The sequence below is a fragment of the Galeopterus variegatus genome, unplaced genomic scaffold, assembly GCF_000696425.1.
Source record: "Galeopterus variegatus unplaced genomic scaffold, G_variegatus-3.0.2 Scaffold2317, whole genome shotgun sequence".
NCBI lineage: Eukaryota > Metazoa > Chordata > Mammalia > Dermoptera > Cynocephalidae > Galeopterus > Galeopterus variegatus.
Window position 1 is genome coordinate 119010 of NW_007728428.1, and position 15457 is coordinate 134466.

Consider the following 15457-nt stretch of genomic DNA (forward strand, 5'->3'; position numbering starts at 1 on the left):
GTTGCTCCCGCGCCTCGCTCAGCCAGTGAGCGGGAGCCGGTCTGTATGTGGGATCCGAACCCTCGGACGGGAGCGCCGCCGCGCTTCCCAAGCGGCGCACTATCCAGTGGCCCGGCCCCACATTAATTGATTTTTGGTAAACCAATCTTGCTTCCCTGGGATCAACCTCACTTCATAATGGTGTATAATCCTTTTTATCTGTTACTGGATATGATTTGCTAGCATTTCTTTGAGGATTTTTATCTATATTCATAAGAAATTCTGGTCTGTAGTTTTCTTGTGATTTTTTTATCTGCTTCTGGTGTCGGGGTAATACTGGCCTTATAGCATGAGTAGGGAGATGGTCCTTACTCTTCTATTTTTTGGAAGAGCTTGTGAAGAATTAATATTAATTCTTCTTTAAATGTTTACTGATATTTTATTTTTTAACTTTTTCTATTTTAAAAAATGCAACTCGGTAGCATGTCCAATAGAAGCAAATGAATGTCCATAATTTATCTGTGTGATCTGTGATCTTCAGGGGTGTTGTCAAAGTTTGAATTACTGACAGGAAAGAGAAAGAAGTTTCCTAATTCGTCCTCAAAAAAAAAAAAAAAAAAAAGGAGAACCTTAATCTCTGCGAGAACCGATAGTCCTGCACCCCTTGGTCTCTTCCCCTTTCGCGACCCCACGATGCGGGGTCCCGGGTCAGGTGACTGCTGCTCGGGTAGGTGACACGGGATGTCTGCGAGTTTTAAAAAAAAGGTTTTTATATGTTTGGAATATGAGTCCTTATCAGTATATGATTGTAAATATCCTCTCAACATTCTGTAGGTTTTCTTTATACTTTCTTGATGTTCTTTGAAACACAGACCTTTTAATATTGGTCAGCCCCGGGTGACAGCCCCGGCGGGGCCCGCACCCTCAGCCCCCTCGAGAGCCATCGTGGGCGCGGCGCCCGGGAGCGGTGAGTCCGTCCGGCGTGTCTGGGGGACGGCGGGGACGGGGGTGGCGAGTCCGAGTCACGGTGTCCTGACTGCAGGCGCTGGGCCGGGGGCCCCCGGGGACCGAGGGCAGCGCCCGCGTCAGGTCAGCGGCATCCCCGGGCCGCCCTGCCCCGCGGCAGGTGAGGGGCTTCTGGAGCGGGAGGGGACAACGCGGGCTCGTGTGCCACGTGCCTCGGAACTGTCATTGCGTTTTGACCAAACTCTCTAGTACAAACGAGAAATCTGCAGACAGGGGCTGCAGCCAAGTAAACTTTCCTCCCCGTTAGTGAACTCCTGTCTTTTAACCCTGACCTGCGTGGGGAGCGCCTGTGACTTCGCGGGGCGTCCATTTAAAAGTTGTGCTACTTTTGAGGTGAAATTACGTGTCCCCAGACCCCCGCCCCTACTTCCCAGGCGATGTCCCAGCACCGCTTCTCTCTCCTTCCCCCCACCCTGAGACCATATCGGCGGGTCCTCGGCACCGGACCCCGCCCCACCTGGGCCAAATTCTCCACCCTCAGGTGTCCCCAGCCGCCCTTTGGTTCATCTAACTGGGGAGGGGAGAAGCCCGGCGTCCGCACAGCCACGGGGCGCACGCGTGTAGCGGAGACAGGATTTCAGCAGGTCTTCTGCTTCGAGACCGAGCACAGCCCCTTGCAGGCTCCTGCCCTCCACTCCACTTCTCTACCTGGCACCCCATTCTCCGTTTCTCTTAAATGTCCAGCTGGGTGTCTCCGCAGTGCCAGCCTGCTGTGGTCCCCAGAAGACCTCAGCAAATCTTCCCCAGTGTCTCCTGCACCATTGCCTTTGGGCAACCCTCAGAGACCTGGCTGCTGAACCCATCTGGGATCTCTTTTTTTACCTAATCTTTGTTTGCTGATGGCCTCATTACATATCAGAAACCCATTCCCGGCCCCCAGGAGCCCTCTTTTCGCAGTGAACGTTTCTTGGATCACATTTAGGACTTGGCTACATTTATTTCCTGTGTCATTCTGGGAAGAGAAATGAAGAGTGAGAGAGTCAAGAAATCTGGTACTCTGTTGTTCTGTTTTATAACTTTGTTGAGCAACTTGTGTCTCTTTCTGCAGGTACTTGGCCCCCAACATAAATCTCTTGGTATTTACACCTGAAGGCCCAGGGTCGCAGGCGTTTATTCCTCTTAGCATAAACTCTAACCCCCTTCTAAGTCTTCTCTAAAAGAGAAACTGCCCTGCTTCCCTTGTGTCCTTTGGTGTTTCCCTAGCTGTAAACGCCCCACGTGGATAATCCCCTTGTGATGTCCTGGCAGACAGTGCAGGGACAGGGAAGCACACAGAAATGGGAGCAGAGACTCCCAATTAACTAGCTGTGTGATATTAGGAATTCAACTACTCTGAAACTCAGGTCTCTGCCCATAAGGGCTCCTCCAGTGATAAAATTCCTTGATTTCTTTTGTCTCAAATTATTACCCTGTTAGCAGATGTTCGGAGTCTTCAAAACTGTCTAACTCTCTTGTTAAATCATCTGCTCTGAACAAACTAGTTTCCCAGTGATGGCTCCAACCGTCCATCCTCCAGTTTATAGTTGGCAGTTTCTATCACCTGGCTTAAGGTTCAGAGACCCCAAGTTACTAGGTGTCAACATTTGCTCAACTGTCATGATGATTAGTTTCATGTCTGTCATCTACTCTGTCTCCCCCTTTTCTTTCATGATTTCTTTGTTCACAACATGAGGCCTTGATTTCTGGTTCTGCTCTTTGACCTTAAACTGAATCAACGGATCCATCATCCAACTCAAAAGAAAACTGGTTTTCTTCAACTGGTTCCACTGATGCCGATGGACTTGTCTTCCTCGAGATTCACAAAATGTCTTTCAGTCACTGTCGCCACAGCAGTGCTCCCTGTCCCACATTACTCTGAGCTTAAATCTTCCCCCTCTCTCTCTTACCCTGGGTCAGTGTTCAAAAAGAAGACAAATTTGTGGATTGTTCAGGTTTCTCACTTTTTGTTTGGGGTCAGAATTGTGTATGTGTGTTTATAATTTTGTTTTGTTTTTGTTTTGTTTCGTGCTGCCGCTACTACTTATCGTTGTTGTTGTTGTTACTATGACTAATTAATAGTAATGACTAATTTTTCCCAATGCTTCAAGGGAAAATAAGGAAAGAAAAGTTTAATTTGCTACCTACCCAAATCCCAGGTAAGATACTTAGCTGAGAAGGAATTTGAAATTCATAGTTTAAATGCGTGTTGCCTGTCTCCTGTAGTTTTTATCTGTGCTGTCACAGTGCCCTTTCAAGCACATAGCTGAGAGTGGCTGTATTTTGCTTTTCAAATTTGTTGGAGGGACAAAGATAGAGTTCTGTCACATTTACATGTTTTGCCCACCTAATGCAAGCTCCTGTTCTTTTGCCCCATGTTTAGTGGGGGAATGCCAAAGTTTCCAAAGTTGGCTAGCAAGTCAAGGATTTTGTTTACAAGTTTGAAGTAAGCCTAATTGTTGAAAGATTAGAAAGATGTCCTGAAGACACACTGTGGCAATAAACAAATATGGAGCTGGAGCCTCAAAATCTGATGAAGCATCCAAGCCCAAGTTAGGCACACTTTTCTCCCATGTTATCTAGTAAACTGGCCAAATCAGCTTTTAAACCCATTGCCATTGGAAAGTACAATTTCTTTTCTTCAAAATAGTTCTAAGTGTTCTCTTTCAAAATTTCTTAAAGTCATTGGATCACATGGTTTGTGTTTCTTTTCACATAGGTACTTATTAAGACAGAATAGTAATTCTCTGATAAGCAAATTTGGTTCAATTTCTATCCTCAATTTAGCTGTCACTTTACATTTTTTGTTTTATTTATATATGAATTTTAGCTACTAAAAATCAACTTTTTAATGGCTTATATATAAAGCCATCTTAAATCAAGGAGTATCTATAGGGATTTAAGGTGATATTTAACTGATTTGGCAAGTGACTCCCATTAATATATTAAAGCTCTAAAATACTGTTTCAATCACAGAAAAAAAAATCTAAAGAACTATAAATTTGCTGGATATTTTATTAGTTAGTTGTTACTTTAATGACAAATTTCACAATTGGAAATAGAAAATAAGTATATGTTTAGAACAGTCATAGAAATGACAAGCGAACGTTGCTACTAGCTGTGGTTGTATTAACATTGAAAGATTTGCTATCTGATTTTGATTCTTTCCCTTTATAGCAGATGTTCATCAGAAGGGGGGGAATTGCATGTAAAAATCAAAATTATCTTTCAAAATATTTTACTAACTATATAGTGTAAATGCTCTATGACTGCTTTATCTTACATTATTCTTATAGCTTAATTTAGAAGAGTTTGCTTTTGTTTTTGTTTGGTTTATCTGTTTGGTTCCTCAGTAGATGCATCACCTAAATGTCTTAAGGAGAAATAAATGTCTAGAATATGTCAGTTATTGTTAGAGTTTCCTTCCCATACCCAAAATATCTTCAGTTTGTTGCTAGTCTCATTTAATTACTTTTCTAGCAGTTAAAAGTTTGGAAAATGAGTATGCTTTGTTTCTCATAACTGCAGTGTTCCTCCCTATTTCAAATTCTAACTCTAGATATGCTTAAGTTTTTTAATTATAGAATTAATAATCCTTTGGTTTGGGTCAACATTTATGTGATTGCTTATTCATTTTATACACACATAAGATGCCTTGATCTTCACCAAATAATGTTAAAATCTTAGATGAATGGATTTAGGTACTCTGAATGGTTAACTACACAATAAGACTATTAGAAAATACAAATATGGTTCTGTGCTAAGAGAATTTATGATTGGTAATTTTCTAAGTTTCTCTAGATATTTTCTCATTTTATAATAATCAAAGCTCCTCTTTATCTTCTTTGGAAAATGAAGAATTATGTCTACAAAATGTATCAACAACAGTAGCAGAGGGAATACTATGGATCTGAGCGATATTAAATGGTCTTGGGCCGGCCCGGTGGCGCACTGGATAGTGCGCCGCTTGGGAAGCGCGGCAGCGCTCCCGCCCGAGGGTTCGGATCCCAAGTACAGACCGGCTCCCGCTCACTGGCTGAGCGAGGTGCGGGAGCAACACCGAGGTTTGCAATCCCGTTGCTGGTCCCTGGTCCGGTACGGGGGCAACACTGAGGGTTGCGATCCGTTGCCGGACACGGAAAAAAAAAAGACAAAAGACAAAAAAAAAATAAAAAATAAAAAAAAAATAAATGGTCTTTGCTCTAGAGAGATGCTTATGGGTTTCTAATAGTCTCAATGCCACTGGGGTGGAAAGCAATCTATTTATTTATTTATTATTGTTTTTCTGTTCTCAAAAGAATAGATTTAGTTTTTATTAGCATATTCATTGTTACAAATCATACTTATTCTTTATGCCCCTTATCCAGTCTCTCCCCTTCCCCCTTCCCCTCCCTCTTTCCTCCTCCTCTTTCCCCTCTCCTCCTCCCCTCCCAGAAAGCCATTTAAAAGTGGCTCCTCCTCTGTCCTGCCTTTCAGACAGGTGGAAGGTCTAACGTGGTCACGTCCTTTGGTTCCAGCCGCTTCTGTAATAACTGCTGCTCCTTTCCCCTCTCCATGGGATTACAACTCCTTTGATAGTACGAACCACATTCAATTCACTCCTGTGTTCTGTTACTAAGTGTTTCACAAAAGACACTTCCTTGCCTGTTTGTTTGGTTTTGGCTAAAACTATAAAAAATGTTAAATACATTTTTAGATCCCTATATTTCAGATGAGAAATGTTAGAGAGAACCCATTTTTCTAATCTCATTTACTTACACTATCCTATTATTCACAATAAAATGACTTAAAGTTGATGCTTTAGTCTTGCTAATGGGGGACCTAAGCATTAGTACCATTTTCAGTAGAGAGCAGCAATGGCAAGGGGAAAGTAGAGGAAAGAGTAAGAAAAGGGAAATGAAAAGGAATAAAAGGTTAAAGTAGCAAATCTGTGGTTCTTAAGGTGTTGGGGGTAGGTAAGGCTACAGTGTTAGAATCACCAGGGAGCATATTAAATCTGTGCATATCGTCCGCACCTTCCTTTCTGCCCCCGTCCCTATTCCCTCCGTTGAGACTCACTATATTACAAATTAGGAGCAACCATCCACCTTTACCTCAAGCATCACAGTCCACAGACTGGCATCGGGACCATCACCTGGGAGTTTGTTAGAAATGCAGAATCTCAGACCCCATCCAGACCTATTGCATAAGAACCTGCATTTTAACAAGATCCCCAGGTGATTCAACCAATGCACACTTAAGTACAGAAGCACAACATACAGTGCCTATGGCTTGTTGAGAATGATTATGTAGAGGTTATTTTCTTGGCTTTTTAATAAACTAACATTTTTAATAAAGCTAACATTACTGGAACACATATAGTGTGCCAAACACAGTGGTCAGCCTTTAAATGTTTTTTAGTTAATTCTCACAACAACCCTATCAGATAACCACTGCTTTATCCTCATTTTATAGATTGAAATACTGAGCAGTAAAGAGACAAGTAGCTCGCCCAAATGTGGTGACTAATGGAGTCGAGATTTAAACACAGGAATTCTGATTCCAAAGCCTGTGCTCCTGGCTGCTGCCCACAGTGTCTGCTTCACACTAGGCTGCCTACTTTTTAAGGCAAACTGATTATCTGAGAACTTATTTGAAGTTATAATTTGAAATCAAATCCTTTTTCTCTCATGGAAAAAAAAAGATCTATTTCATCTTAGTTATAACATTTGCCTGTCATCTTATCTTTAAGTGCAGTAGTGAGTGAAGAATTCTAGAAATGCCTTCTTTAGTGGGGAAAAATGCTAAAACCATGACAGCCCATCCAAACTCATCAAAATGTATACATTTAATATGTGTGATTTTTAATCAATTATACCTCAATAGAGGTTTTTAAAAGGAGTGGATAACACACTTTTAAAAACTTAACTTTTGATATCTCTATTTTTTTCCCCATAACATCTAAAATTCACTGTTTGCTTTTGGTGTTCTGATGCTATAAAGAAAGTTCTCTCTTGAATTAAACAAGTCATTCTCCACAAATGCATAAACTGTTCAACATTCCAACTCCACATATCACTTTTTCTGCTTTTAATATAAACACTGACTACAAGCATGGTTTACAAAACTGTATTCGAATATACTCTTAGTTACTAACCAGTCAGTCCCCAAGCAAGTGGTGACTTATTTTAAGCCAGTGACTTCCCAAATGATTCAGCCCCTGAACTATTTCTTCCAGTGCATGTACATTCTCTGACAATTGTCAGTTGGATCTGGCCAAATATCTCTTGTTTGACAGGGGTTCATCGGCATTGATCAAAAGACAGCTGAGGGGCCGGCCAGTTAGCTCAGCTGGTTAGAGCATGGTGCTGAGGGTTAGGGCCCCCATCCCAGTCAGCTGCCAAAAAAAGGGGGGGTGCAGGTGAGTCTGGATTCCCTGTGATCATGTTTGAGAGGAGAGGTGTGCCAACAGGACTGAGCAGCCACAGTTTTCTCAGTGATACTGGGAAATTTGTGGAAGACAGAATTTCACCAGCTGCTTTAATATAGGACTTTGGATATTCAGGCAGCACTAAAAGTAACAGCATCTAATTTGTAAGTTACAATGGATTAGGGCAAAATCAGTCCAAGGCTGCCATCATGCTGAGTGGTGGGGTCTGGGGAGGGGAAGTGGTACCCAGCAGATATCCTACACACAGCAGGCAGAATTTCTTAGTGCTAATAAAGGATAAAGTACCAGTGGTCATCCCCTAGGACCCTTTAGAGTCCCACTGGTCTCACTAAGTCCAAATATTTGTGACTATGGCTGAATATAATCTGCACCAGGTTTTTGTCTAAATACATTGAAAAAGTCTGACAGCATTTCTTTCAGTAAACTTTATAAATTTACAATTTTATCATCACATACACTTTTCTTCACTTTTTGACTCAAACTCTTCTTGTTATCCAATTCAAATGCATTTGAAATGCTTCTAAATCTGTGTGGTATGCCCCTAGAACAAGAATGCTCCATTAACCCAGCTCTAATAACCTAACTCTATTTCTGTTCAAATGATGTCATGTCACATAAAACACATTGTACCATGATGTCTCCCAGCCCTTACCCTTCACACAGTTAATTGCTGTCACTTTATCAGGAAAGGAAAAGAATTTTGATGTGATTCCTACATAATGATTTCTTGAATATGTCCTGGCCTTTGATCTACTGAGTTACCAGAAAAAATTTGGGAGGGACACATCTATTCCTATTGTTTTAAATTCCCGTTAAGTTCAGCCATATGGTAGAAAATTATACGGTCATTATATAGTTCAGATAAATATGTAACACAATGTATAGTATATATTTTACATATTTAAAAAATTTAATGGGATGGAAAGATAATCATAAGTGAAAAAAGCAATGTATAAAACATGAATCATAAGTGTGATCTTGTGTGTGTGTGTTTGGTAGATTCTTGTCAAGGTGCTATTAAGGTCTTACTTGGGTTATTGGTGGTGTAATGAAAGTAATTTAGTTATATTAGCACTAATTTATGAGTAACATCACATGCATTTTTTAAATGCTTTCGTATCTGTGGAGCAGATAGAAAAGACAGAAAATTATACAACCAATATTGAAAGCTTTTGAGGGTTATTAAAATCAGGGAGTCTTGGGCCGGCCCGGTGGTGCACTGCTACAGTGCGCAGCTTGAGAGTGCGGTGGTGCTCCCGCCGAGGGTTTGGATCCCACATACAGACCGGTTCCCGCTCACTGGCTGAGCGAGGTGCGGGTGCAACACCGAGGGTTGCGATCCCGTTGCCGGTCCCGGTCCGGTACGGGCACGACACTGAGGGTTGCAATCCGTTGCCGGACACGAAAAAAGACAAAAAAAAAAAAAAAAATCAGGGAGTCTTTTTCATATTTTCTCATTTTTGTTTTTTTGTGCTTTCAAATTTTTCTGTAATGAATCTCTATAACTTGTATACTTCTTACTTTCTATTTGTCTTGAAATTTCTATTACTTTCCTTATAACTCATTCTGGATTTCAGGTCTTAGACAACCATAATTAATTCTGTAGAGAATGATACTATAAATCTGACAAACACTTTTTTTGTAAGGTACACTAGAACCTTATAACAGAATCCACAGAATTCACACTGTCTTGGTATTTTATAAGAGAAATAATTATATGGGAAGTTTATTTTGCTAATAGATACTTCTAATGCCAAAATTCTTCTATATAATAATGCTACTATATACAATCTTCTTGAATAACTCTTAAACTTAAAAAATATATATTTAAAAGTTTCTTCAAGTCCATAATTAAAATATTGATGAATTTGGCTGTATAAAAAATAATTAAATGGTTGCACAGTAAAAAAACACCATAAACAAAGTCAAAAGATAAGCAAGAAACCTGAGAAAACTATTTATCACACATTACGTGTAAAATGCCAGATTCTTTAACATAATATAAGCTCTTTAATATGAGAAACAATGAACAACCCAGTTAAAAAAGTGAGGGCCATGGCTGGGCAAACTAGTAGGAGAATAACCAAAGAAAAATAATAAGAAAATGCAGAGAAGCTCATTCATAATTAAAGAAATGCAGATCAGAATTAAAATATACCTTTTCCCTTATCAGATTAAGAAAAAACATTTTGATGAAAATATTTGATATTTTATGTTTGGTGTCATAAATCAGTATAAACTTTATAAAGACCATTTTGTAAATATCTATCAAAAACCTAGAGTATACAAACCATTTGGTTCAACAGTTCCATTTGGAACTTATCCTATTGATATATTCACATAAGGACAAAAATGTTTATGTATAAATATGACCAATGAAACATTTTATTAGCAGCCAAAAGGGAAACAGAAAAAAAAAACAACTGAGACCTATTTATAACAGACTGGTTAAATAAATAAATTATCATATACCAGTGCAATGAATGGACTATTGTATAGTCATCAAAATGAATGAGGCATAGATGTGTATATGCTAATGCAGGAAGTTCTGCTAGCCATACTATCAAATAAGATAAACAAATAAATAAAAGCAAAAAGCAGAATATTGTGTAAAAAGAAAAAATATGAATATATGCATTTATATATGCACATATGCATTTTTAAAAGTCCTAGAAGAATACATAAGCAACTATTAAGTATCTCTGGGAAGTGGATCAACAGAGATTAGAGAAGGTGAGGAGATGTTTACTTTTACTTTATAGTCTTCTGTAACTTGACATTTATACTACATTCAGGTATTACTCCTTTGAAAAAAGAAAAACAAAAAATAATCTTTTTAAAAGGTATTTTTAACTTGTGGTACAATAATATTTGTATAGCTTTATACTAAAAAGAAAATAGAATCACTTAGTGAAGTTTTGCTGTAAATTCACAAGTAAAATTCCATTCCATTATAATGTTTCTGATATTTAACAGCCATGTCTACAGAAACATTTTTTTTTTTCCTCTTTCTCTAGTTTGTATCTACAAGGGTTGGGGAAGACCATAAGCAGGAAGAGGGTGAAATCCCATGACAGCCACTTAGTACAACCTAACTCTATATAAGGAAAAATATGTTCTCGATGTGGACCAGATGGTTTCATTCCCTTCAAAAACATTCTTAAGATGCAGTGTTAATGCTTACTCTCTAAATTAAAAAAATACAAATCTGACTGTATTCAGTGAATCATTTTAATCTTTTTTTTCTTTCCAGATTTGATATATGACAAATTGGTCTAAAATGGCTGAGTTTTTTTCTGAGTAAAGTCACTGAAGCCATCTCAGAAAGTCTGCACCAGGTAAATGTCTTACATCTACAGCATTGTAACTGTCAGTTGCTTTTTCTAATGTGTCAACAGTGATGGTAGCACAAGAAGCCACACACACCAAGCCACACACACCATTGTCCTGTGAAAGACGTAGAAGAAGCTAAAAAGAATGAAATCCCAGTCTTACTCCATCCCCTCCAATATACAGATTAAGAGCATAGATCTTTATATGACTTTAAATGTAAACAGCATCGGAATCATCAAGCTATTTCCACTTCTGTACTGATGATAAACCATGTGAGAGATTTGCATCCCCTTGGCAAGCACCCCTCGTGGCCATCAGTGATTGTTCTGAGCAGTGTCCTCCTTGGCTCTATAGGACTTGGGACGACCAGGAAGGAAAGGAATGTGCTCTCTCATCAGCCACCTAGTGGGAGGTTGGGGCTTTGTGATTCCCCAGCACTGATTTCCAGAAGTCTAAAGACCATAAAAGCTTAAAACTTAACCTGCTCTCCTTCAGAAAACGCAAATGTCTCAGATTCTTGTTCTTACAAACTTCTCCCCTACCCCAGTGATAAGACACAGGAAAAAGGGCAAAGTGAAAGTGGAGATGGAGGTCTCCTCTATGCCCCATGCCGTCTAGCCCCCTGATAAGCATGAGTCATTCGGAGTCACACAGTGGGACACTAAACTCTCAGAACCTGGTGTGCAGGGCAGCGGGGTTAGCCAGGACTGCTTCGTCTGTCCAACTCCTGTCACATGGGCCCGTGTGGTATTTTTCGTAAAAAGAGTCCTGGATTTACCCAACTAGTAGGACTTTTTTTTCTTCTAACAGAAAATCATCCCAAAGAACAAGCCCTCAGCTTCCCTCGTTCCTACAGGAAAAGTGAAAAGAGTAGCTTGTTCCGTTCTGAATATGTTGTGATTCCATTTTATCCAAGTAGAGGATGAGTAGGATAGGTGGGCGCCAGGCGGGTAGATAAATACTAGAGGATGACTTTATTCTTCTCTGTTAGATTAGCAAATTGGAACCACTTTCTGGAAGGCACTCCAGTGGTGGTGTTGGAAAGCTATTTAGGATTGCTTTAATCTTGGTGATAAAAATAGTAACATTCTACAGAGTTCTGTCACTGGATATCTTCAGAGGGTTTTTCTGTTTTTGTTTTTTGTTTTGTTTTGAGGTATAGTTAAACGTGGAAATCTGGGTTGTGCATGTTTTCAGCAAAAATCCAGCTCTGGGAACAATGTATTAAAACACACGTCCTAGTTAGGAAGACACAAAGACAGGACGCTTTATTTTACGTCCTAAGAGCACTGAACAGAAGGAGCTCTTTGTCCGTGAGACCCCATCAGTCCTACAGTGGGAGAAGCAGGACAGTTAATCCGGGGAGTTCCTGCTGGAAGTAATTCTTGAGCCAGGCTTCCTTCTCCTGTATTTCGGAAGCCTTTGGTTTCTAACATTCACACATTTGTAGCAAAACTTCCAAAGTAAATATGAGTATGACATTTTGTTTAAGAATAACAAAACATTATTTTACTTTATGTTATATTATTAAAAATAACAAAAACACTTGCTGAAGAAAAGATTCTGTGAAATTTTTAACTTTTTCATACCTTTAATAAGCAAATATACTTATAAGCAAAACATACTTAACTCTATTTTTTGTTTGTTAAAGAATTGATGCTATACCAATTCTACCACTAACTAGCAATTTTGCCCTCAGTTCGCTGTAAAATAATCTCCAGGGCCCTATCCTAATCTGTGAGCTCTACACTGAAATATAAAAAGTATTTGCATAAGGACCTTCTGAACTCTGTAATATCTCTTTAAAACTATTACCAACGTACAACGACAGAACTCTGATCTCTTATTGATTTAAACCAGTGATGTGTAAACAGCATTTCAGAACTTGTTTTAAAGGACCAAAGAATTTATGTTGAAATCTACAAATGTGGAAAGCCTGATTAGCACATTTAAAAGAATAAATAAAGAACCATATTCAATGGCTTAAAATCTATAGACCTTCATCATCTAGTATGGTAGCCATTTTCATTCTAATATAAACTAATTACAACTAAATTAAAAATTCATTCCGTCAGTTGCACTGGCCACCTCTCAGGTTCTCAGTAGACACACGTGGTTAATTGACAGCATAGAATAGTATATTTTTATCATCATAGAAAGTTCTGTTGGACAGTACTGCCACAAACAAATTTGTTAAGAATGCAGTGGACTTTCCTTGCCTCTTGGTAAGAAAGTTTTATGCTCTTTTAAACTTTATGTGGAAAATTTTAAATATTTTTGAAATTCCAATTTTCTCATTGTTAGATTATCTGGTGTATAGCTTTCACAGACACCTTTTTCTTTTGCCTTTTTGTCTGCAAACTAACATATATGGGATTAAGTATTTTACATATTCTTTTAAAGATTGAGGGTCTTGATTTCTTAAAAATTGTGAAAAGAGGTATAATTCTTACATCAAGCTAAGAATTAAAATGTATGACTGTTGGCTTCTTTACCCATATCACTGACATCTCCAAGTAAGGAAAACTAGAAAAGATATCTGATCATTTTTAAAGGCCAGTATTTTCTCCTTTACTCTTTAACTTCTATATGGTTTTAGTTTTCCTACGATAGATATGTCTCAATTGTATTAACAACCAAAGCCTACTTGTATTTTTTAAGCAATTGGAAAGCGCAACCAAATAAATACTAGAACACTTTTTTTTCTTTTTTTATAGAAATGTACATATTAGAAGTCTCTATTTTTATTTAAATTACATATATCACAGACAACAGTACTTTGTTTTTATTTCTAATTAATATTATCACTCTTTGTTATTGTATATTCTTAAAGTTCTTAGCCACTGTACTTTTTTTTCTTTTTTTATAGAAATGTACATATTAGAAGTCTCTATTTTTATTTAAATTACGTATATCACAGACAACAGTACTTTGTTTTTATTTCTAATTAATATTATCACTCTTTGTTATTGTATATTCTTAAAGTTCTTAGCCACTGTTTTTCAATAATATGATACCACTAATAAAAGGTCAGTCTCGATTACTGTCCAGTCACTTACACCTAGCAGTTCAGTTACATTTGTTCCTGGACTAATGGTTATGTGTTACACGTGGCAAAACATTAAAAACAAATTTGTCTTTGAGTCATCGAAGCATCAAAGATTTGAAACAGCTATAAAACTAGCTGTGAGAAAGGGATATAAATATGCTGTCAGTGTTCTCCTTACACATTCAATAGTATCATTTTTCAATGAAAGCGCAAATAATGGAAGTTTGGACCCAGTTTGGAATTTTTAAATATGAATCCCAGAATCTCACCAATGAAAAAAAGATGAAGAAAGACAAAGTAAATGTTAGCTATTTGTGTGTGTTTGTGCGTGTGTGTGTTGTTGTTGTTTTTTAATAAGCAAAAATAAAGTTTGCTTTATAAGGTAAACAGGTTTACTCCAAATAACCTACTATTCACACAGTTTATCTATAGTAACATTGTTCCTTGGCTTAAATAGTGCAGCTAGATATGCTTAGCACGTAACTGACTATATAGGAAATTCTAATTTGAATTGGATTACTATTAATATTTTTAACAATTAAAAGAGCTCAGAGAATTAACGTCTGCATTTAGAGGCTCCATGTTACTGGCAGGAAGAACTTTTAGCCAGCACCGAGAGTGGTGTCAACTTCTCCCTTCAACTAGTTAGTCGTTTATTTTAAGACTTGAGAAAATTTAGATGCATAGGAGTCATTTTTTAAAATTCCAGAAAGGTCTAGGATGTCTCAGAAATGTAGTAATACAGTGCAGACCTGGCAGAAGGCAACCATTTATCTGGAGCTAGGCCTTTGATGCCTTTCCAGAATTTAAACAAATGCTAGACTCACCCAGAGAGCCCTGAGACAGCAGGAACCATGTGATCCTGCAAGCCCAAAACCCACTCTCATCAAGGCAAGGCCAAAATACTAGTGCACACAAGATGGGCACCGTAAAAACAAACAGCCACTGTAGATAGAACCAGGCAAGGTGTAAAAGCTGCCTTTTGACTTAGATCCTGAACTTTGGTTTCTCAGTGATGCTCCTAGGTTGAAGAGGACAAACTAGATGAGCCTTCTGCCACCTCCTGCTCCCTCCAGTGCAGTCAGTGTACACAGCTTGAGGGTGGACAGAACAACTGAGTGTCTTCTTTAACAAGCAAAGCAAGAAATCCAACCTGCTTTGGCAAAGTGAAAGCAATGCAAATTTGCATCATTAATAGTAACAGCTTTTCATGTGATATATAAGATTCTTATGTAACAGTAATGGGCCAGCCATATATTATCCAATCCTAAACCATTCATGAATGCTAGTCTTCATTTTACATACTGCATGTTTATCTGAACAAATAGGGAACATTGGAAATGGTCGTGTGAGAGGTACTGGCTCACAAGGCATCAGCTGGGTTTGGGGCAATCGAAGTAATAGGAGGCTCCCCCTGGACTTCTGCAAGAATTTAGATTTAATTAGATGGATGAATTAGACAAACCTACCTTCTGAATTAAAGACTGGGAAATACAATACACACTGATTAAGTGAAGGAAAATCTACGCTATGAATAAAAGAAAAAATATGAATATATCTGAAATGTTTAATTTATTTTAGATTCCTTAAGATAAAGTGGCAAATTTAACAGACCTAATTTAACATCTTTAAAAAAAGATATCTATGTAACCTAGTTTGTGATT

General features: G+C 38.3%; 1 protein-coding gene across 1 annotated transcript in view; it reads left to right on the forward strand.

Moving 5' to 3' along the window:
- Positions 1-881: 881 nt before the first annotated feature.
- The window catches only part of AGTR1 (angiotensin II receptor, type 1), a 46081-nt gene continuing 31505 nt past the window's right edge, over positions 882-15457 (forward strand). Inside the window, exons 1-2 of the mRNA XM_008581288.1 lie at positions 882-946; positions 10665-10749. The gene's annotated coding sequence lies outside the window, so the exon portion shown is untranslated. The remainder of the gene's footprint in view (positions 947-10664; positions 10750-15457) is intronic.